Below are 24,524 nucleotides of genomic sequence, written 5' to 3' on the forward strand. Positions count from 1 at the left end.
GTAGTTTTAAGTTTGCGTTCACACTACAATCGGTCCCTCAACTTCGGCTCAATTTACACAACAACCCCTCATGTTTACACTTTTTCAGGGGTAGAAAGTGTAAACATATAATTTTATTAAAATGAAATAAACTAATTCCTTAGAATTTATAACGGGCCCTATCTTCTCGCTCGGTGCGAGTTAAATTTTTCCGAGTCCACCGTTCAACTCAAAAAAGTCTCACGAACCCAACGAGACTAACTATACGCGAAACAGACACTTTTTAAAAAAACGCTTAACACAACGACAGCCCGTATCTTTCTGTTCGCCTCAAGTTAAATTTTTCCGAAAGCACCGTTACACTCGGAAAATTTTTATGAACAAAACGAAACTAACTACTTTCGAAACAGACACTTTTCAAAAAACGTTTAAGACAACGACATCTAAAACGGCGCTTAAGACATGAGCCGTTTTTCCCTCTGTAAATAAACAACGTTACGTTAAATATGAATACACAGGCTGAAAGCCCCCACCGCATCCCGCGGGCCGGATCCGGACTAGTTTTAACTATTGTTCACTATGTTATAAATTCCAACTCGTCACTTGTCTTTTCGATTTACACTAGTGTTGAAAGATCCGTAGGACTACGAGGTTTTTGTTTTTGTTTTTTTTTTTTTGTTTTTTGTTTTTTTTTTAATCATTTGAATGAGTTTTTAAAGAAACATGTAGATTTTCATATAAATATACTAACCCTTGTTTTCGCTATATTAAACACAAAAATGCATTCAAAATGACTGTATATTGTTTCCTGATCTACGCCCGATAGACTTTTGTGATTTTTTTTGAAAAGCAAACACACAAACACACACACCATTTAACACGAATATTTATAACTACGAATATGTACCAAGTGGAACTTGAACCCTCAACTTATTGGTTGGAGGGTCACCACGATACCACTGGGCCAAATGCCCTTTGGTAATAGACTTCTTTGATATTTGTAGAACTTATGCACCGCATCTAATAATTGTCTAATGTCAAAATTTATACAATAAAAAATGTGCATCATGGATCGAATTGCATTATTGCCAATTTGCCATATTGTTCATGTTTTTCCACACAAAATAAGCAGTGACCCAAATTAATACTAATCTAAAATTCGTTGAAAGTTTCGAAAGTGCGGGTTGTAAAAGATAATCGATCAATAGTAGCTAAGAAATCACTAAGTTCTTATAAAAAATGTCACCAAGTGATGAGTAACATAACTACATTGAATATCTGAATAATTCACCTAATAAAATTTGATTGAATAATGGTCACAACTAATTGATTAGTTTTATTAGCTATACAAGTAATACTTCTTTAGCTTAAAATCATTTTGTGAAACACAATAACATTATTCCAAGTTATAATTATACATTGAATTAATAAAGGATTAATAGTAACAGGGTGCAAACACATCTTAAGGATATATAACAATACCACCAATCGGTTTAATTGGAGTGCATGAGAACATAGCAAACCATCTACATGGGTCACCAGTTGATTACCGATACCCACAACTACATCAAACAAATCAGATATAAGGGGCGTTTAGATTAGCATTTTGAAAATTATTATGTTTTTTAAATAATCATAAGTAAGTAATCAGTTGTATAAAAACGTGATTTAGGAAAATGATGTTTGGATTTGATTATGCTGATTGATATCGCAATAATCAAATAATCAATTTTTTTAGTGTTTGGAAAATCAGATAATTTGATAATTCATCATATAAAATTTCTAAAAGGGACATCATTTTAAAAAACAAAAAATTCTTCATTAAAGTAATCGAGAGACAAATAAACCACACTGTTAAAATGAACATTTATTAACGAAATAAAAAATTACTCGTAATAACAATAATGAAATAAGAAATAAACATTGAATTGTCATTTTATTTTCTATATAGAATAAATATTGAATTGAGATGGTGGCCAATAGAAAACAAAAGAGTAGAGCAACCTACCATAGGTTAGTAAAAGGGAAGCTCCGAAAAAAGAGTTTTAAGTAGGGGTGGTCAATATTTGGTTTGAAACCGTAGAACCCGAAAACCAAACCGAAACCAAACCGGAAAAAAACCAAACCGAATTTGATAATCGATTTTCGGATCATGTCAAACCGAAACCGAATTTGAATTTGGTTTTCGGTTCGGTTTTCGGTTTTGAAAATTCTGAATTCGGTTTAACCGAAAACCGATTTCAAAACCGAATTCAAAATTTTTATATATTTAATTTGTATAATTATGTTTTAGTGTCATTATAATTTGGGATCCAATCAATAAAATATATTCTCACGTATATGAAGATTTGGTAGCTCACATTATAATTATGTTACCTAATTATTATGTTCTTCTTCTCAATAACAGAAGCAGTAAACGTCATAATTAAGCTATAAATATTAATAAATCATCGAATTCTTGATAATTTAATAATACGTCATTGTTTTAAGATATAAATAACTAAGACATCAGTAAATGCCACAATTAAACTACCAACGTTCTCAGTTTTTTCATAAAATTCGATTTTAACCGAAAACCGAACCGAATCCGAATTTGAATTTGGTTTTCGGTTTGGTTCGGTTTTAACTTTGAATTCGGTTTTCGGTTCGATTTTCGGTTTTGCCTAAAAAAATTTCAAAACCGAATACACCGAACCGAATAAACCGAACAAACCGAAAACCGAACCGATGAACACCCCTAGTTTTAAGCTATATCCATGGGTGTAATATAAACTAATGTAACAAAGAATTCAACCGGGATCTGCGTTTTTCATGCAGTAAACCATACATCACTTCTCCATTTTTGTGTTTTCAACTATTCAAAACGTAAGAAAATCACTTTTTATATTTAATTTTTCAAACACTAAAAAGTGATTATTTGCGATTTCAAAACATGATAATTAAATAATCAAGTAAAGAAATTGTGATGTGGTCCAGCGGTTGGTGGCATGCCTCCTTTAGGGGAGGTCAGGAGTTCGACCCCCGTTAGCTACAATTGTGATGTGAACCAGCAGCTAGAGTAGGAGAAGACTGGCGAGAATGCACTTGCCACCTCCGGTAATAAGCGCAAGGCCGCCGTAGCCTCCCAATCCCAACAGAAGAAGAAGAAACTCACTCCCAAACAGAGGGAGGACAAGCGGAATGACAACTTCGTTCCCATCGAACCCCGTTCTGCGGATCTACCTCCCCCATCTTCTGGTAAGAGTTCTGCTTTCGCGCATACCGCATACTTAAGTTTGCATTTATTTAACCATACGGTATAATACGCAGAGCATGCTGAAGAGACGCATCACACCCCACCACGGGTCAATCCGGACCTTGAAGCTACCGCCGAGTTAAAGGACAAGACGATACACCTGGACTCCGAGTCTACACCAACCCCGCCACACGGTAGCTTCCGATTGGCGAACCTGGCGCAGCTCACCCAGTCATCGGCGGAAAACGCCGCAGAGCAATTCGCCTTCCTCCAACAAATCTTCCCGGCTGAGTTCCTCAACCAACTAGCCGCACTGCCTTTTAATCAGGCGCTCAACGCCTTCCTTCAAAACGGCCTCGTCTTTTTTGGCATGGTTGCGGATCAAGCCCGCCGTTCCACTAACTTGTATCAAGTGGCCGTGCGGAAAGAAACAGAATTAGGGCTGCTGCAAGCGGGAGTTGAGCAGGTGAAGAAAGACAGGGACGTCGCGGAAGAAGCGCGCAAGGCGGTAGAGTTAACTGCGGCGGAAACCAAAACCGCATTGATTGAAGAGAGAAAGAAAAACTGCGAGCTGGTTGGGGCGGTTGACCAGTCCAAGGGGGAGACTGAGCGTCTGCGGGTGGAGCTGGAAAAGGTTACTAGGGAGAAGGATGATGCGGTGACTGGCCGCGAGCTAGCGGAGGCGGACTTGACAAAACTTCGCACCGCTCTTCCTACTATTGCGCAGAAGGTGATGGATTCCGGGCCCGTGTCCGACAAGTTCAACGCCTATGTTGACGCGGTTAAAGACCACGAAATCAACAAGACAGTGCTAGAAGTGATCCAAGCATGCGGGCTCACACCGCCGTACCCCGACGTCGTGCAGAAAAAATTGAAGGAGGGTACGGCTGCGGTGCTCATGGAAGCGGAAGAAGCCATCACTGCCATCCCGATCCCCCTAATTAATGCGTTTGCGGCGGACCCGAACATGTCGATTGACGGGTTCCTCAAGGAGGATTATTAGGTTATTGTAATAGTTTGCGCCGTAAGTCCTATGCTTAGGCAGGCAATTGTAAATACAATTGTTGGGCCTTAAGTCCCGTGATGGGCAGGCGTTTTAAACAATTACCATTTGTAATAACTTTATGTATATATTATCGTGTCATGCGTAGTGTATTAATTTGTTTATATATCGCGAATCAAAACAAAGAATTAACCGCATGCACATGCGCATAGTTAACCAAAACTTATGCGTATGATCAGGTACTGCATAAAATAAACCAATACTTTAGCGATTTTACCTTGAACAACTTAGACTCAAAAGCTACCGCGTTATTGCTTTGTCATGTACTAGGGGTGTACTTTAGCTGTATGGTAAGCAACGCAACTAAAAACAAACCAATGCTTTTATGCTTAAGAGTTCCTCACGCAAACCAATGCGAGAGTAATTACGCACAAGCAAACCAATGCTTGTATTTTTAAGTCGACTTGGCAGCCATCTAGTCTGCGTGGCGCTTGGCTAGGGGAAAACCAATTCCCTTCGCCTGCCATTAATGTCTAGCCTTGTAACCAAACAGGCTTCTGCCGCACGGGGGCTAGAGGACACCCCTTAAGTAGGCAGGAACCGCATACAAAAAGAAAAACAATAAAAGTATGCGCGAGTAAATATTCAATTCGCATTAATAATGATTACAACCGCGACACATCCAAACGGACGGAAAATACATAGAAAAAATAATGCGCTAAAATAAATTAGAGTGATCAGGTCCATCCAGCTACATATAACATTTTTTCAACAATGTCACGTGCCAAGTGGGTTTCACAGGTTTTCCATCTAATGTCTCGAGATGGTATGCCCCGGTGTTGCTTGCTTTTGCTACCCTATACGGACCTTCCCATCGGGGGCCCAATTTTCCAGTATCCTCCGCATGACTTGCGTCATTCTGACGCCAAACTAAGTCCCCGCACTTATAAGAGCACGAACGCACACGCTGATTGTAGTACTTTGCAATTTTCTGCTTGTTATTGGCTTCGTTTACCGCCGCAGAGAGTCTGCGTTCTTCAAGCCGATTAAGATTTTCCCGCAAAGCTTCTGAGTTATTTTGTTCGTCAAAATTCTGTATGCGGAACGTTGGTACCCCAACTTCTGCGGGCACAACAGCTTCTGATCCATAGACCAAACTGAACGGAGTCTCACCAGTGCTTGATTTGGGCGTTGTTCTATGCGCCCACAAAACCTTTGGCAGTTCGTCCACCCAACCAACTCTACCATGGCCCAACCTAGCTTTGATTTCAGCCACTATGTCCCGGTTGGTGACTTCGCACTGGCCGTTCGCCTGCGGATGCGCAACGGATGTAAAAGTTTGCTTAATATTAAGCTCCGCGCACCAGCTGCGGAAAGGATCTCCCGCAAATTGCGTACCATTATCACTAACAATTTCGTTTGGTATACCGAATCGAAAAACTATGTCTTCCCATACTAAATTACGCACCCTTTTTCCTGATATTGTCGCCAGCGGTCGTGCTTCAACCCATTTCGTGAAATAGTCGATTGCAACAATCAAGAATTTGATGTTTCCTCGGCCTTTTGGAAATGGTCCGACTATGTCAATTGCCCATTTGCAGAATGGCCACGGTGAGGAGACCGGTATTATAGGATGCGCAGGTGTGCTGCTGATGGGTGCATGTATTTGGCAAGATTCACATTGCTTAACTATTCGCGCGGTATCTGCGTACATAGTGGGCCAATAATAACCTAGCCGCATAATTTTTGGCACAATAGACCTGTGCCCCGAATGAAGAGCGCATGCACCTTCATGCACCTCGCGTATAACCTCCTCTGCCTCTTTCGGGCCAATACACCTTAAGTGCGGCCCTAAATAATTTTTCCGATATAGGACATCACCCTCAAGGGCATATAGTGGTGCCTTGGTGCGGACCTTCTTCGCATCAACGGAGTCCGCAGGCGATGTGCCGTCTCGCAGGAAAGCAATAATGGGTGTCATCCATGTTGAGCTGGATTCCTTGACAGGTGCTACCAAAGGCATCATAACGATGGATTTTGCATGCAGTTCTTCTATAAGAACTTTCTTCCCCAGATGATCAAAAGCCAAAGCGGCCAATTTACTAAGCGCATCGGCTTTCTTATTTTGCCCTCGCATTACGTGGGAGATTTGAAAAGATTCAAACTGGTCAGCGAGGTTATGAACAAGCGATAAATATTGCTGCATGGCGATGTCGTGTGCTTCAAAGTCCCCGCTGACTTGACTACATACCAGCTTTGAATCCACATAAGCGTGCAGAATTTTAACATTCAATTTATGCGCAATACGCATACCCGCTAACACAGCCTCGTATTCTGCTTCGTTGTTTGTAACAGCAAAATTAAACCGTAGCGCATATGTATGCTCTTCGCCATCTGGACCAGTTAAAATTACACCCGCACCCGCGCCAGCTGCGCTGCAGGCACCATCGGTGTATAACTCCCATGGTGACAAAGTTGGTGCAGGCGTATCTTGATGTTCTGCTGATGCCTCGACATCCGCAGGTAACTCTGCTAGGTAATCCGCAAGTATTTGACCCTTAACCGCGCCGCGCGAAGAAAAATTTATTTCATGTTCTCCTAACTCAACTGCCCATTTAGCCATTCGGCCAGAAATCTCAGGCTTGTATAACACCTGAAAGAAAAATGATTGCGTTAGTCAATGCGGTAACCACGGACATTGCCGCAAATTAGGCATGTACCAACCTATTTGATCGGTTGATCAGTTAGAACCATGATTGGATATGCTTGAAAGTACCGGCGTAAACGCCGCGCCGTGTGGACTAGCGCATATACTAGCTTTTCTATTGGTGAATAGTTTACTTCGCTTGATGTCAGCGTCTTGCTTACGAAGTAGACTGATGTTATGCGAGGTGTATATAAAATAGCTTTATATTTTAGCAGGAAATACTATTAAATACGATACAATTTTACACAAGATATTTATTTATTTATAGAATGGATATACTTAAACCTTGCTACAACACTTATAGGCAGTGTACCTAATCGTACAGTAGTGTAGTTTTTAGTAAGTCCGGTTCGTTCCACAGGGAAAATCTTTAAACAAAGCTTAACGCTATATTAGTTACTTTTATAAAAATACAAATATATATATATAAGTAATATTATTATTATAAAGGGGGGTTTTTACCGTTTAATGACCGGTTTGTCGATTTTAAAACTTTAGTCGCAGTTAAAACCAAATGTAAAATATCAAATAAATAAAAGACTTAATTTAAAGCGTAAAGTAAATAACGATAATGAAATTACGATAAATGAAAGTGCGATAAAATAAACTTGCGATAATTAAAAAGTATGATAATTAAAAGTGCAATTAAATACAATAACAATAAAAATGCGATAATTAGAAGTGCAATTAAATATAAAATAAAGGAAATTAAATATGAAATAAAAGAATTATGCTTATTTAAACTTCCGTAATCATGATGTTTGACGTGCTGATTTTAGTTTTATGCCCATGGGTTAATTGTCCTTTGTCCTGGATTATTTAATATGTCCATACGGATTTATCCATAATAGTCCATCAGTCATAAATATAAAGAGCGAAAGCCTTCGTCAAATTATTCTTATTCCCGAAGTCAAATATTTCAACTAATTGGGGATTCGAATTGTAACAAGGTTTTAATACTTTGTTTAATGAATACACCAGGTTATCGATTGCGTGTAAACCAAGGTTTTACTACTTTGTTAACAATTACACCAATTACCCTTGAATGTAATTCACCCCTGTTTCAACAAGTCTATTAACTATTAATCCAGTTCCGTATCCGGTAAAATGAATAATTATTGGTATTTATAAATATCCCGCCCACCGTACCCAGTCAAGCGTATGTGGTTATATATAAATACGTCGAATTATAAGTTTGTATATTAAATTAACAAGGTATTGTTTAGTTAATATAAAACCCATTAATAGCCCATAGTCTAATTTCCACAAGTGTCGTTCTTTTATCCAAACCCCAATTATGGTACAAAGCCCAATTACCCAATTTTAGTAATTAGCCCAACATCATGATTACTTCGGATTAAATAAGCATAATAATAACTTAGCTACGAGACATTAAATTAAAAAGGTTGAACATAACTTACAATGATTAAAAATAGCGTAGCGTTACACGGACAGAATTTCGACTTACACCCTTACAACATTCGCTAACATACCCTTATTATTAGGATTAAAATTAAAATTAAAATATAAATTATAAATAAATATTACGTATATAGATAGAGAGATTGATATATTATGGATATGAAAATGATCAGAATTCGTTTGCTTTTATAGGAATTTTTGTCCAGGTAATCTCCGCGACTCGCGGCATTTTTTGCCTTCAAACTCCGCGAGTCGCGGAGTTTGTAATTACAGCTCACTCCATTTTGGCTCTTTGTTTACCGACGGTTTATTTTATAAATATAATATATATATATATATATATATATATATATATATATATATATATATATATATATATATATATATATATATATATATATATATAATTAATATAATTAATTATATATTATATTATATTTATATACATAGTTAACTTGTAATTTTTAGTCCGTTGCGTCGAGCGTTGAAAGTTGACTCTGGTCCCGGTTCCGAATTTTCGAACGTCCTTGCGTACAATTTAATATCTTGTACTTTGCGTTTTGAATCTTGTACTCTTGTAATTTCGAGACGTTTCTTATCAATAATTGGAACCTCTTTGATTGTATTTTGTACTTTTGAGCTTTTTGGTCGTTTGCGTCTTCAATTCGTCGAATCTGTCTTTTGTCTTCACCTTTTATTATTTAAACGAATATCACTTGTAAATAGAACAATTGCAACTAAAAGTTTGTCTTTCTTGGGGAATAATGCTATGAAATATATATTCGTTTTTAGCATTATCAAATATTCACACACTTGAGCGTTGCTTGTCCTCAAGCAATATCGTCTTGAAATACTAGAATCACTTCTTTATTGTTCACACTTTCTACATCAGTGATTTCTATACGGCGGTATAAACAATGGTAGTAACGATATGGTTTACAGTCCCACATGACTATAAAAATTTAGATCCATTAAGGAAACTGGATCTTTATGAAAATATTTGATCTTTTGAAAATTAAATCTAATTTTTACCCTAGATAAGTTTTCCGGAATAACCCTTTACCGGTGTTTGAAAATTATTTTTGTGGGTTTGGTGGGTTTCAGATTTGAAAATTTTAGCTCAAAACTTGTGGTTTTGTGTCACCCACTTGCTAACCTTGTATTAGGAAAGCAACACGTCCAGTTTACTTGTCCCGTATATTACCTTTCGGTAAACTACCGTCCGGTTGTAAAGGAAAGCGTTGAACAAGCAACTGTTAAGGCAATGTCCACTGACATGCTTTTAATTATGGTCTATAACTTGTCGGACGCTATTACTATCCTTTGTAGGAGCAATAGTAAAGATCATCCTATGATTTTTCGGTCTAGCACAAGGTCCTGTCTTTGACCATGCTATGCAACCACCGTTCTTACGGTTGACACCCGATTTGGTTCAGGTGACCTAATGAATTCCAGGTGAATTCCTAGGATTTTACGTTCAATGGTAATGAATGCATTGAAAATGGGTTTTCAGAAAACAAATCGATTTATAATTTGATCAAAATATTTTCTCGTTCAAGCTCGAGTTTAGATATCATTGAATTCCATGAGTTTGAATTCTCAATCTTTAAGGTCAATCTCTAGGATTGAGTAATATCAGGCTTAAAAGCTGATTTTTGATCTTTAAGGAGATTATCCTTTCTGGGGATCTGATTCATTAGTCTTATCAAGCTAATTTGCACGGTGCCCCCCCCCATTGTACGAGATAAATCCTTCTCATGGTTAGGATAAATCTGACCACTTGGCGACCCTGTTTGATGCTGAGGTCCGTGGATTTCCTGCTGATTTTAGTGATGACTTTTCTAGATTTTTCGTCAACCTACAGCTGGTCTGGACAACAACTTCCTGACCTAAATCAAGAAGCGCGTTTCTTTTTTTCGGAAGACTTTACTTTCTTTTACTGATGGAATTGATTCATCGTGTAGATCCATCTTTCTTACAGTAAATCAGGTAAAACTTTTTAGTTTAGTCCAAAGCAAAAGTATTTTCAATTATTTGTACAAAAATATGTGATATATGTTTAAAATATCTTGGTAAATTTTCCCACACTTGGCTTTTATTTTCCTTTTTATTGTCCTCTATTCCATTTTAAATGAATTTTAACATTTTGGTTTGTTTCTCAATTTATGTCCTTTACGAGGTAACAATAATTTCGGTGTTAAAACCTAGTTTTATCGTTCATAAATATGTATAAACATGATTTTGAGTTCATTTAGTTGAAAATTTTGAAAATTTTTACTAGAATTGGGTAGTCAGTATATAAGACTAGGGCTGTTCTTTATTATCAGAGAGCACTAGATTCTAATACAACTACTACTTTACTAGTATTTCTAATGGTAACCAAGTGTATAAAGTAAAAATTTTAAAATCCGAAAGAATTTAACCCCTTCCCACACTTAAGATCTTGCAATGCCCTCATTTGCAAGAAATCAGTAACAATTTAAATTATTGAGGGTGATTTGTGTGAAAATGATTAAATTTTACCAAAGTTTCCAAACATATTTGTGTTTGCTTGGTGAATGATAAATGATGCATATCATTTGTTCATTCCGTCTTGTTGTTATTTCACATATATCTTGCATCTTGTCGTCAAAATTAGTTGCTTTTGCTGAACTTAATGCCAGTCTTTGAAAATGCGTTGTTTTACCCTGTTGTGTACATAAAATAAACTGCAAACATATATACATATTTTTGAAGTTTGGTATATTACCCCACATTCAAAAATTATTAAAATCTAAGAATAAAAGTTAGAAAATTATAAAAACTATTACAATATTAACATAAGTATTAAACGTATCAACATTACAAATTACAAAATAAATAAAACTAAGTAGACTAGGGATGATACTGATACCAGTAGGGGTTCCATGCATAACCACAGGTGCTATAAAATGCTTCGGCTGGGTTATACGTAGGATACGGTGGTTGAATCTCTATAGACCAGGGAGGGAATATGGGCGATGGAGTAGGAATATAGTTTCTACATATATGTTGGCAATAAGCTATGATTTGGTTTTGATGAACTTGCCAATTTTCAAATGCTCTATGTCTAGCATTTTCATACTCTTGTGAAGCTATAAACCTTTGCATATCTGCCATTTCATTTCCCCCTCCTACATTACCTTGCTGTTGATTTCTCTCAACCTGTAGATGTCTACCATTATATCGTGCTGCGGCGTTATTTCGCCTCTTTAAAACTTTCGCACCATGGTATAAATTTAAACCTATTGTATCTCGGGGTTCTGGTTCTTTGATTAGTAATCCCCCCCGACTTACATCCACACCGAGATATTCAGCAATCAAAGTAATAAATATACCACCTCCTATTATGCTATGCGGTCTCATCCCCCTAACCATAGCTGATAAATAATAACCCACACAATAAGGTATACTTACAGCGCTTTGTGGGTCTCGAATACACATATGGTAAAACAAATCCTGTTCATTTACCTTTTCCTTATTCTTACCTCTTTGTGTAATCGAATTAGCTAAAAACCTATGAATTACTCTTAACTCTGCTCTATCTATATCCAAATAAGAGTAATTTCACCTTTTGAATCGGTGATGGCTTGTCATTTAACTCCATACACCATGCGTATCAAAATTTTCGTCTATCTTCCTACCGTTCAATATCAACCCTCTACAATCGGCAGATGCTAGCTCCTCAGGCGTATATATACGTAAAGCCTGAGCCATGTCTTGTAAAGACATGTGGCGCATCGAACCTCCTAACAAAAATCTAATAAAAGATCAATCGGTTAAACTAGCTACCCGATCATTTAATTCTATACTACATAACAATTCTTCACACCATACTTTATATACAGGTCTACGCATGTTGAATAACCGTACCCAATCGTTAAAAGTAGAATTACCATACCTTTGTGCAAGTAATTCCCTAATTGGCCCGGCCAATTCTACAGCTTCTAATGGTCCCCATTCTATGACCCTAGGTACCTCAACAGCTTTAGAATGAAGAGTATGCAAACCCCTTTGGTATTTTGGATAATCTATCCAAAGTTTGTCAAATCTCAGGTTCGGGTGCAAATCTTCCAAGTGCATATCAGAAAATGTCATGACTGGATGAGGTATATCTTGTTTGTAGTAGTTATCCACCTCCTGTTGTTCCGCATTCTCAGCAGGAGCATTGCGAGCTTGGGATGAAGATTCACCCCTTTCAGTCTGCAAAACATATCAAACACAATTTTTGTGCATCCAAATATGCATTAGTGTCAGCAAAATCATCAATCAAAATAATTACAATGACATGTTTAATTTATATCAAACTTAAGCTCATTTTCATATTTTCATCAAATCTACACTTTTTCAAATAAGCATATACGAAAATGTTCGCCAAGTTCATAAGCATTCAACTCAAATAACATGTCAAAATAATCATTACTAGCAATTAAACAAGTTTCAAATGGCATTATCTCTCAAAAATCAAGTTCATGAATTTTAGACTTGAAAAAGTCCACTTTAATTCTCAAAATCATGTTTAGGCTCAAAGTTTGGATCATTTAACTACCTAAACATGTTACACTACTTAATTTAGCAACAATTCATGACAAAAATCGGCCATAACCTGTTTATATCAAAAAGCCCCAAATTGCTCAAGAACACAAACCCTAGATTACTCAAAATTTGAAGTTTAAGGCTTCTAATCATGTTAAATAGCATCAATCTAGGTTATACAAGCATAATACATAAACAATTTAAGCATAATTACACTAAAAAGCATCAAAATCAAATTGGGGAAAAAATTGCTCAAGAACACTAATTTTCGAATTAAATGGTGTTTAGGTGTAGAAATTTACCGTTTTTCTTGAGTAATTCCTTGATAGCATCCTTCTCCACATGATTTTAGTAAAAGATTTGATGATTAACGGTCAAAAATTGTGAATTTGGGGGTGTTTTTTAGGGTTTTTGCGGGTTTTATCGCAGTATTTTCGTGGGTGTTGGGTTGGGGACTGATCAGTTCGTCCCTTATATTTTTTTTTCTGGATTTTAAGAACTCCGCGAGTCGCGGTATTTTACCCTTCAAACTCCGCGAGTCGCGGAGTTTGTATTTTTTTTTTATATATATCTTAACTAATTAAAACAATTAAGTAATTAATTTTAAAATTTTGTTTCCCTTGTTATTTAGGATGAGGTCGTTTCGGATCGATGTCCTAGTCCGTCCTTCGAAAAATTTTTAAAATTTGTCTTTTTGTAGCGATTGTTTTAAAAGCTAAGATTTTTAGTTTTTTTTAATGTTTTTGGCATACTTTAATTCAATAAGATTAAAAATAATGATAATAAAAGTTCTCGTCCCTCCCTCGGGTAAAGCAATTTTGGTTCAAATGACCTAGTCTTCAACTTACGACGAATTTTAAAAATCATATTTTTAACTTAATGAGATAAAGTAAATTTTTGTTTTTAAATTCACACCAACTTAAATTAAAAATACATAAAATTCAAAATTAATAAAAAAAAAATTCACACTAAATTTAAAATTTGAAGTGCATAAAATTAAAAATTCATATTTTAAAAATTAAAAATTCACACCAAACTTATATTAATTTTTTCAAATATTTACAATTTTAAATATATTGATTTTACAAAGTTTACAATATTAATTTAAGATTTATATATTAATTTTAAAAACATGGTAAAAATAAAATTAAAAATATTTTTGGCTTTTTATCCCACTTTAATCAATCAAATATTATCAAAAAAATACGCCCCTCTTTTCGGTAAAGTAATTTCGGTTCCATAACCTAATTTAACTCATGACGAATTTTTGAAATATTTTGGGTTGATTGATTAAAGATATTTATACCTTAAGAATAAACGTTAAATTTCGCAGTGATTTAATAAATTTTTGTATGATATCAATAATTTCGGTCGCCAAACCTAATTTTATTCAATACCAATTTAATACTTTATAGCGAACAAATTAGCGTTTATTATCAAAAGGTTAAAAATAAAAATAAAAATAAAAACTGTACAGACTTACCTGTGAGATAGTATTCTTAGTTATATGATCTATCCCATTCATAAGATAGTCGGTTTAATTGGTTTTCCATGGCTACATAGGCGTAACCTCGAGCATTCAGTGTTTTTTCTTCTAAACATATGAACGGTCCGTCTCTGCATAAAGTAACAAATTCGGTATTTGAATAGGTTTGATTATTTGAACATTTACCTCCATGTGACCATTTTCCGCATTTGTGACATCTTTCTAGGTGTCGTGCTCTTCTTTTCGCTGCGGATTTTGATTTTCCTTTACCAAATTGTGACTTATTATCTTCGTATCTGGATTCTTTTCTTACTCCGTCCAATCTTTCTCTGATTACTGATACTATTTCACTCGGAAGTGTGTCATTATTACGTTTAGTGATCAAAGCGTGTAGCATTAGACCATGGTTTAGTTCACAGGCAGTCTTCATTTCGTAAAAACCTAAAAAAAATAAAAATTCAGAATGGGGGGAGAAGACTTGTTCTTTAGGGTCTGCTAGGGAAAGACCATTCGGGTTCCATTTTCGAGAACTACACGAAAACAGACAATCTAACTCTAACATAAATACATAAACCCCCTATACATAGTTGAAATTGTGATTAACATTATTTTCAATTGAATCATCAACAATTTGTATATCTTTGACTTTTACTTCAATCCATTTGTTGATTTCCTCCGTAACTTTCACAAATTCAACTAACATTGCCTTTTCTTTTGACGATAAATTGGATATTAATCGGTTATATAACTTAAAGTTTCCTTTAATCTTAGCATCGTGAATCCGTTTATAAAGTTTCTTCGTTGAACTGTTAAAAATGGGTTCATCTAATTTCGTATCATCAACGGCATTCTTTGTGATTGGATCATCATTAAGTGTTTCTTCATCTTCCCCACACTTATGCGTTTTTATTGATCTAACAGTTTTGGTTTGTGGAGATCTAAACTTTCGGTTCACAAAGGTGATCGATGTATCACCATCCCTAAGTGTCATTCTACCTTCTCTTACATCAATGAATGCCTCAGTGGTTGCTAAAAATGGGCGACCTAGAATTAGTGGAATATCAAGGTTTTCCTCCATATTAATCACTATGAAGTTTACAACAAAGGTCAAACTTCCCACGTTAACAAGTAAATTATTTGCTATTCCAACCGGGTGTTTAATGGTTTGGTCAAATGATTGAACACCTATTTTGGTTGGTTTTAATTTACCCATGCTTAATCTTTTGTATAAGGAAAGAGGCATAATATTTGCACTTGCTCCTAAATCTGCGAGTCCATTATATATAGCACCATCATTAAGTAAGCAAGAAATGATAAATTCACCTGGGTCTCCTGCTTTAGTAAGTCGAGTTGGTTTGTAAACCTTTTTCGTGTGTTCTTTCCTTGGTTCTTTCACTTCTATTTGAATTTCTTGTTCACATTTTTCTTCGTTTCTTGGAATGGGAGGTTTGTATAAGAATTCTTCTTCATTACTCAAATTTGAATCCTCCTTATATTCTAATTTTGATTTTTCATATGTTGTTGATAACATATTTATGTTTTCATTTTGAAGGTTTTCTTTGGTGGTGAAATTATGATTAACTTCATTGTCAACTTCCATCGGACCATGTATGTAATTTTTAACTCTGTGACCATTAACTTTAAATTCAATCCCATTTGAATTTATTAATTCTATCGTTCCGTATGGGAAAACTCTTTTGACTATGAATGGTCCAGACCATCTTGATTTCAATTTTCCAGGAAATAGCTTGAATCGTGAATTGAAAAGAAGAACTCTGTCTCCTTCTTTAAATTCTTTTGAACTTCTGATTCTTTTATCATGCCATTTCTTCGTTCTTTCTTTATAGATTAACGAATTTTCGTATGCTTCATGTCTTAATTCTTCTAATTCGTTTAGTTGACTTAATCGTAGACGTCCGGCTTCATGTAAATCAAGATTACATGTCTTCAAAGCCCAAAATGCTTTGTGTTCAATTTCTACTGGAAGATGACATGCTTTTCCATAAACAAGTCTAAAAGGTGTGGTTCCAATTGGAGTTTTGTAGGCTGTTCTAAAAGCCCAGAGTGCATCCTCCAATTTAATGGACCATTCCTTCGGATTTGATCCTACGGTTTTCTCTAAAATACGTTTTAAAGCTCGGTTGGTATTTTCAACTTGTCCACTTGTTTGTGGATGATATGCGGTGGAGATTTTATGAGTTACTCCATATCTTTTAAGAACTTTTTCAAGTTGATTATTACAGAAATGAGTACCCCGATCACTTATTAAAGCTTTCGGTGTTCCAAACCTTACAAAAAGACGTTTTAAAAAGTTGACTACAACTCGTGCATCGTTAGTTGGGAGAGCTTGTGCTTCCGCCCATTTAGATACATAATCAATAGCTACGAGAATATATAGATTATTATGAGATTTTGGAAATGGACCCATAAAGTCAATACCCCAAATGTCAAATACTTCACATACTTGGATGACATTTTGTGGCATTTTATCACGTTGACTTATTTTTCCGGCCCTTTGACAAGCATCACAGGATTTGCAAAGAAGGTGTGCGTCTTTGTAAATTGTAGGCCAATAGAATCCAGCATCATAAACTTTTCTTGCTGTTAGTTGAGGCCCATAATGCCCTCCTGTTGGTCCTGTGTGACAATGGTTTAAAATTTTACTAGCTTCATCTCCGAATACACATCGGCGTATTATTCCATCGGGACAACTTTTAAACAGATGTGGATCTTCCCAGAAATAGTGTTTTATATCACTGAAGAATTTCTTTCGTTTTTGGTACGACAATCCTTTTTCAAGGAATCCACAAACTAAGTAGTTTGCATAGTCTGCAAACCATGGAATTTCATTATAATCTATCTTCAATAGATATTCATCAGGAAAGTTGTCTTGTATGGCCGATTCATTTAGAACTTCTAATTCGGGATTTTCAAGACGAGAAAGATGATCAGCGGCGAGATTTTCTGCTCCTCTTTTATCTCGGATTTCAATATCAAACTCTTGTAAGAGTAAGATCCAACGGATTAATCTTGGTTTGGCATCTTGTTTCGAAAATAGGTATCTAAGAGCAGAATGGTCGGTATAGACCACCGTTTTAGCTAGAACGAGAATTGATCGAAATTTGTCAAAAGCAAAGACAATAGCAAGGAGTTCTTTTTCAGTAGTTGTGTAATTTGTTTGTGCTCCTTGTAACGTCTTACTAGCATAATATATAGGTTGAAATCATTTTTCAATCCTTTGTCCTAAAACGGCTCCCATTGCAAAATCACTTGCATCGCACATTAATTCAAACGGTAGATTCCAATTTGGTGTTATCATGATCGGCGCATTAGTGAGTTTCTCTTTAAGAATATTAAAAGATTTGATACATTCATCTGAAAAGATGAATGGAGCATCCTTTTCTAGGAGTTTATTCATAGGAGTAGCAATTTTAGAAAAATCTTTTATGAAATGTCGGTAAAAACCGGCATGCCCTAGAAAACTCCTAACTCCTCTAACATTGGTGGGATGTGGAAGTTTAGCAATTACATCTACTTTAGCTCTATCCACTTCAATTCCTTCTTTTGAAATTTTATGTCCAAGAACGATGCCTTCTTTAACCATGAAATGTTATTTCTCCCAATTAAGTACTAGATTTGATTGTTCGCATCTAATAAGCATTCGTTCAAGATTAGCTAGACATGATTCAAATGTATCACCGAAGACTGAAAAGTCATCCATGAAAACTTCCATGCATTCTTCTATCATGTCATGAAAAATCGCCATCATACACCTTTGAAAGGTTGCAGGGGCGTTGCAAAGTCCAAATGGCATGCGTTTGTAAGCAAAAGTACCATAAGGGCACGTGAATGTGGTTTTCTCTTGGTCCTCAGGTGCTATTGGAATTTGAAAATATCCAGAAAATCCATCAAGAAAGCAATAGTAACTATTTCCGGCTAATCTTTCCAACATTTGATCAATGAAAGGTAAGGGAAAGTGATCTTTTCTGGTGGCGTCATTTAATTTTCTATAATCAATACACACACGCCATCCTGTTACAGTCCTAGTAGGAATAAGCTCATTTTTCTCATTTGTAATGACAGTCATGCCACCCTTCTTAGGCACGCATTGAACTGGGCTTACCCATGGACTATCAGAGATTGGATATATCAAACCTGCATCTAGTAGTTTAATAATTTGTTTCTTAACTACATCTTGCATATTAGGATTTAGTCTTCGTTGGCGTTGCACATACGTTTTATGACCTTCTTCCATAAGGATTTTATGTGTGCAATACGAAGGACTTATTCCTTTAATATCATGAATCTTCCATGCAATGGCTGGTTTATGAGCTTTCAACACAGAAATGAGTTGTGATTTCTCATTTTCAGTAAGAGAAGACGATATTATTACAGGTAATTCAGATTCACCATGTAAATAAGCGTATTCCAAATGGTTTGGAAGTGGCTTTAACTCTAATTTCGGAGGTTCTTCTATCGATGATTTATATCGATATATGTCTTCTTCTTTTAGCATTTGAATTTCTTCTGTTGTTGGTTCATATCCATTAGCTATAAGTGCAGCTAACATTTCAGATTCATCAATTGGTTCAGTTCCTTCTCCTAAAGAACATTCTCCTGTTCCTTGTAATTCTGGAAATTCTTCTAATAATTCTGCATGTGCATCTATAGTTTGAATATAATAACATGTATCATCTGCAGATTGTGGTTGTTGCATTGCTCTATCAACTGAAAAGGTAACACTCTCGTCCTCTATACTTAGGGTCAGTTTCTTACCAAACACGTCTATCATTACTTTAGCTGTGTTTAAGAATGGTCTTCCTAATATGAGAGGAACTTGAGAATCTTCTTCTATGTCCAGAACAACAAAATCTACTGGAAATACTAAAGTACCAACTTTAACTAGCATGTTCTCCATTATCCCTCTAGGATATTTTATGGATCGATCGGCTAGTTGTATACTTATTCTGGTTGGTTTCAATTCTCCAAGGTCTAGTTTAGCGTATAGTGAATACGGCATTAAATTTATACTAGCACCTAAGTCTGCCAGTGCTTCTATTGAACTAAGACTACCCAGAAAACATGGAATTGTGAAACTTCCTGGATCAGATAGTTTTTCTGGTATCTTATTCAACAGCACTGCTGAACAATTAGCGTTCATAGTAACTGTCACGACCCTACTTTTTCCGTTATCTTTTTCCGTTAATTATTTAACGACCGTTAACTGTTAGTGTGCCACGTCATTTCTATGACCTATATTATTATTTTTGTAATAATATATATATAATAATTATTATGTGTTATATGAATATATGTATTCATATTTTAATTTATACGTTTATACGTCTCGCGGATTTCTATCCGGCGAATCTTTTCGGTTTTAAAACCAACGGTCGAGCTTTCGGGATTTTTAAATCCTAAATATTTTAAATATAATATTTTATGATCATATTATTAATAGGTGTATTTATATTTATTTTTCGTCGCGCGTTTGTTATCTTTCCGGATTTTTAATCGCGTAAGCGTGTTTTCGCGTTTCGGGCTTCGTTCGGGATTTCGGGCCACAAGGAAATTAGCATTTAACAAATTTGGGCCATGGGGCCCACCCCATGACCCCATTCGGCCGAAGCTCCAAGGGGAGGGAGTAACACTCCCTTGATTTTTATTTTTTTGATCATTATCTCCATTCCATTTATTTTTAAAACCTAATTTTCTATTTTTGCTCTCTTCTCCCTCTTCCTCCCTCTTGTGCCGTCGCCACCACCACCATACATCACCAAAATCACCACTTTTTATTGCTTGGATCATCAATTGGCTTGCTTAATCGGATTCCTCTCGTCTTTCTCTACGCGATTACATTCTTTGATTCTCGATTTGGGTATAAACCCTAACCCTAGAACTTTTAATTTTTATTCATATTTCTGTATTTTGTGTTCATATTATTAGTATGATGTTTATTAGTTGTTGTAATGTTGTTTGGATGCGTAGAATTACTCGTTTGCATATGTTTTCGGTTTGTAAAATTTGGACAGCAGTTTGATTCGTGTTTTCTGACTTTGTAACTGATATAAATGTTAAAATAAAGTATATAAATGAGTTCCTCTCATCAATACATTAATTTTAGACTCCGGATTCATGTCGTTTCGATTCTCGGAGCCCTAGATATGCTTAATTTGGTTTTTAGTTAAAGATTGAAAGGTGTTCTTGGCATGAACAAGGTTGGGTCCGACTTTGTGACCATCCTTGGTGTCTTTAGGGTGTGTCATTTGGTTAGGACTGATGGTGGGATGAATTTTCATGTTCGGGTCACCTAAATCCGAGCCACGGTTCACCCGTTGTGCCTAAATTACTGTTTTGAGTAAATTGATTTTCCCAAGTGTGGTCATGGCTGATATCCATGACCTAGGGACTGTTCTTGGAGTGTTCTTAAGTTCATAATTGTGTTGGGTGGTTTGAGTAGGCGGGAATGCATCTGTGGCTCGCCCGAAACCGACACCCGGGGCTCAAGATACGACCCGATGAACTTTTAAACTTAAAACTTATGGTTAATGATTAAACTTATATTAAAATTAATGGATTTCATTATTAATTAATTACTTATGATAAAAGAAGTAATTATTATTATTTAAAACTTATGATATAAATATTTATTATATCATTTAATTATTAATTATGATTTAATTAACATTTTAATTAAACTTATGATTAATAATACTTTTATTATTAAAGGAAAATACTTATGATAAGTATTAAATTTGTTTTTGAGAAATTATTAAAAGACTTATAATAAGGATTAAATAATTATTTAATTATTATAAGACTTAATTATTATTTAATTATGATTTAATTATTAAATACTTATGATTTAATAATTTTAATTAGAAACTTATGATATAATTAATAATTCATTATTAATTAAAAATACTTATGATATAATTTAAAAATTATTATTATTAATAATACTTATATTATGATTAGTATTTAATTAATTTATTTAAATACTTATGTCATACTAATTATAACATTTCAACTTATATTAACTTTAATAATTCATTTTATTTAATTAAACTTATGTTAAGACATTATTATACACTTTTGACTTTAAATAACATTATAACCTATGTTATTATTATAACTTACACTTTTAAAATTAATGTTGACTATGTTTGGCCAAGGTTGACTTTTGAGTTGACTTTCGGTTGACTTTGACTTTCAGTTGACTTCTGTTGACTTTCTAAATAAGGAAACTTTCCTAACTTCAAAACTTTCTAAAAATAGAACTTTCTAAATTTGGAAACTTTCCAAAAATAGAAACTTTCAAAAATAGAAACTTTCCAAAAATAGAAACTTTCCAAAAATAGAAACTTTCTAAAAATAGAAAGCGTGTGTCCTTATGCTGTTCCAATCAAACCGATGCTTGCTGAGTAATGTTCTATGTCTACTTGCAACATGTACAATAGCTATTATACTAAGACTTGACCTAAGTTAGTTATTTATTTCGACCTGCTTTATTTATAGGTCGGCGTTGTGATCTTTCTTGATCACTTTACTTTACTTGCTGTTCGCTTGTTTGTGAGATTTCTTCAGTTGCTATTTAAGGTGAGTTATAGTCCCGTTTTTACATACTTTTCAAAGTATACTTTTTGGGATGTGATTACATGCATATTTTTATTTACGGTTAGACACAAGTAACAGTTAAATTTAATTATTCATTGTGAGTTGGACAAAAATATTCCCTAGTCTGGTAACTGTAATCATTGGTTTCTACCGGTGAACGCGAATCCTATGGATAGATCTATCGGGTTTGACAACCCCATTTTGAGCTAGTCGCGCTAGCAATTTATAATCGGAATGTTTAGTACTTCGTAATTTGTTGTAGATACACTGTCCAAGTGAATATTTTTATTGTGTTTGGCAAGGGTAAATAAAGGGTTAAGTGGTTACCAGGTGGCTCATTGATAATGGAATAATGTTTAATGTTTTCTAACATTTTTAAATCTTGTGGTCCAAGGTTTACTTATTTATTTAAACCTATAATTTACTCAACCTTTGTGTTGACAGTTTACTTGCATGTTTTCACAGGTACTTGAGTTATATGATGCTTCCGCTGTCTTTAGAAGAGTCTGCATGCATTTGGGCAGATTTTTATTGAAACAATTATGAAACTTAAGTTGGCATTCTATTTTTGGATAATTTAAATTGTGGGTTTGTTGGCAAGGTTTTGTGTCAACTTTTGGATTATTAATATGTTGGGTTGTTTTAAACTACATATTTTGGTTTGTTTCCTTTTTTTGGGAAAACTTTTGAAATAAAAGAATGCAACTTTGTTTATTTAATGCATTTAAGTCCGATCAAGCTGTGGGACCAACTGTCGGATCCGTTAAGTATTTTGACGGGGTCGTCACATGTGGTATCAGAGCTCTGGTTGTAGGGAACTAGGCGGTCTTAATGTGGTCAACCCGTGGTTATTAGGGTGCATTAGAGTCTAGTCTACAGCCCGACCTTTTTGCTATAGCATTATTATGCATTTCATTTCGTATAAGTTATATTATTAGCTTTCATATCTTTTTAGTAAATGGTTTGCGGTTTTGCTGTTTGCAGATGTCGACTTCGAGCGATAACTCTGTTGCTGCTCCTGCTCCACCGTCTCCTGCTAGACGTCGTGCTAATCAACCAGAGATCGATGATCCTGTTCATTACTATTTTTCTACCATTACTCATATGAACCGGGCTTATAATGAGGTGACACGTATTAACGCCCTTAGTGATTGTTTGCGCACTTTGCCACATAATGAAGTTATGGACGAGATCCGTGCCGACATGGGTAACTTTATCACTTTCAAGCATAGGGTTGAGGATGCGAACCGTAAGCGTGATCGAGAAGTTAATGCTAAGTTCGAGGCTCTCGAGAGCACTGTTCGTGTGTTGAAGGAAGAGTTGGATGTTGTGAAAGGGAAGTTGCGTAAGTATGAGGATCCTGCTGAGACTCATGCTGGACCAGCTTATCACACCCACTCTAAGCGAATGTGATGTGATTATTCATATTGATTATCTATTTCATCAGACTTAATGTCCTTTTTATACATACATTTTGGGTTATGTACGGCGTTTTGCCGAGGATTTTATTAAGATTTTGTTATGGGATATTTTTTCATTATGTATGGATGGTTATTTTTATGATGTCTATTATCATGTTTTATTTCTAATATTATGGCTCTTGGCATGTTATATTATGCGTAATATATGTTCATGTATGTTAGGTGCTATGTATGTTGTATGATGTTATCATAAAATATGTATGCATGTGATGGTTATTTCTATAACAATCATAACTGTCAAGTTATTACTCATAGTGTTAGTTGACTAATATCTTAATGGTTAGTCTTTTCGTGTTTTGATCTATTCCTTTATGACACTAGTATTATTCTTGGTACTAACGGATGTGTTATTCTATTTTGAAGATCATGCCTCCAAGAGAGTCCACTGAAGCGCGTATGCAATGCCTGATCAATGAAGGAATTGCTGCTGCTATGGCAGCAAATGCTAATCTTAACGCCAATGTGAACAACAACGTGGGATGCTCCCACAAAACTTTTATGGCTGGTCGACCCCAAGAATTCAGTGGTACGGAAGGACCAATAGGGCTTACTCGTTGGTTCGAGAAAATCGAATCTATTTTCAGGGTCAGTCGGGTCCGTGAAGAGGACAAAGTTAGTTTCGCTAGTTGCACTCTCAAGGATAGTGCCTTGACATGGTGGAACAATCTGGTTAGTAGTTTGGGAAGCGATGTAGCTTATGGTTTGGCCTGGAATGATTTTAAGGAAAGATTGATCACCCGCTATAGACCTCGGGGTGAGCTTAAGAAGCTAGAGGTTGAGCTCAAGAATTTGAAAATGCATGGCACCGAGTTAGATGCCTATGAACGAAGGTTTTTCGAGTTAACTTTGCTGTGTCCTAGGGTTTATGCGGATGAGGACAGCAAAATTAAGGCTTACATTGATGGTTTGTCCGAGAAGATTGAACACGGGGTTGAGTCCAGTGAACCCCAGACTATTGAGGCAGCTATGTCTATGGCCCACAAACTTAATGACAAGGTGTTGAGAAGAAGCAAGACTACAGTTGTTGAAAGTAGTGAGGA

This window comes from Rutidosis leptorrhynchoides, chromosome 2, assembly GCF_046630445.1.
Source record: "Rutidosis leptorrhynchoides isolate AG116_Rl617_1_P2 chromosome 2, CSIRO_AGI_Rlap_v1, whole genome shotgun sequence".
Taxonomy (NCBI): Eukaryota; Viridiplantae; Streptophyta; class Magnoliopsida; order Asterales; family Asteraceae; genus Rutidosis; species Rutidosis leptorrhynchoides.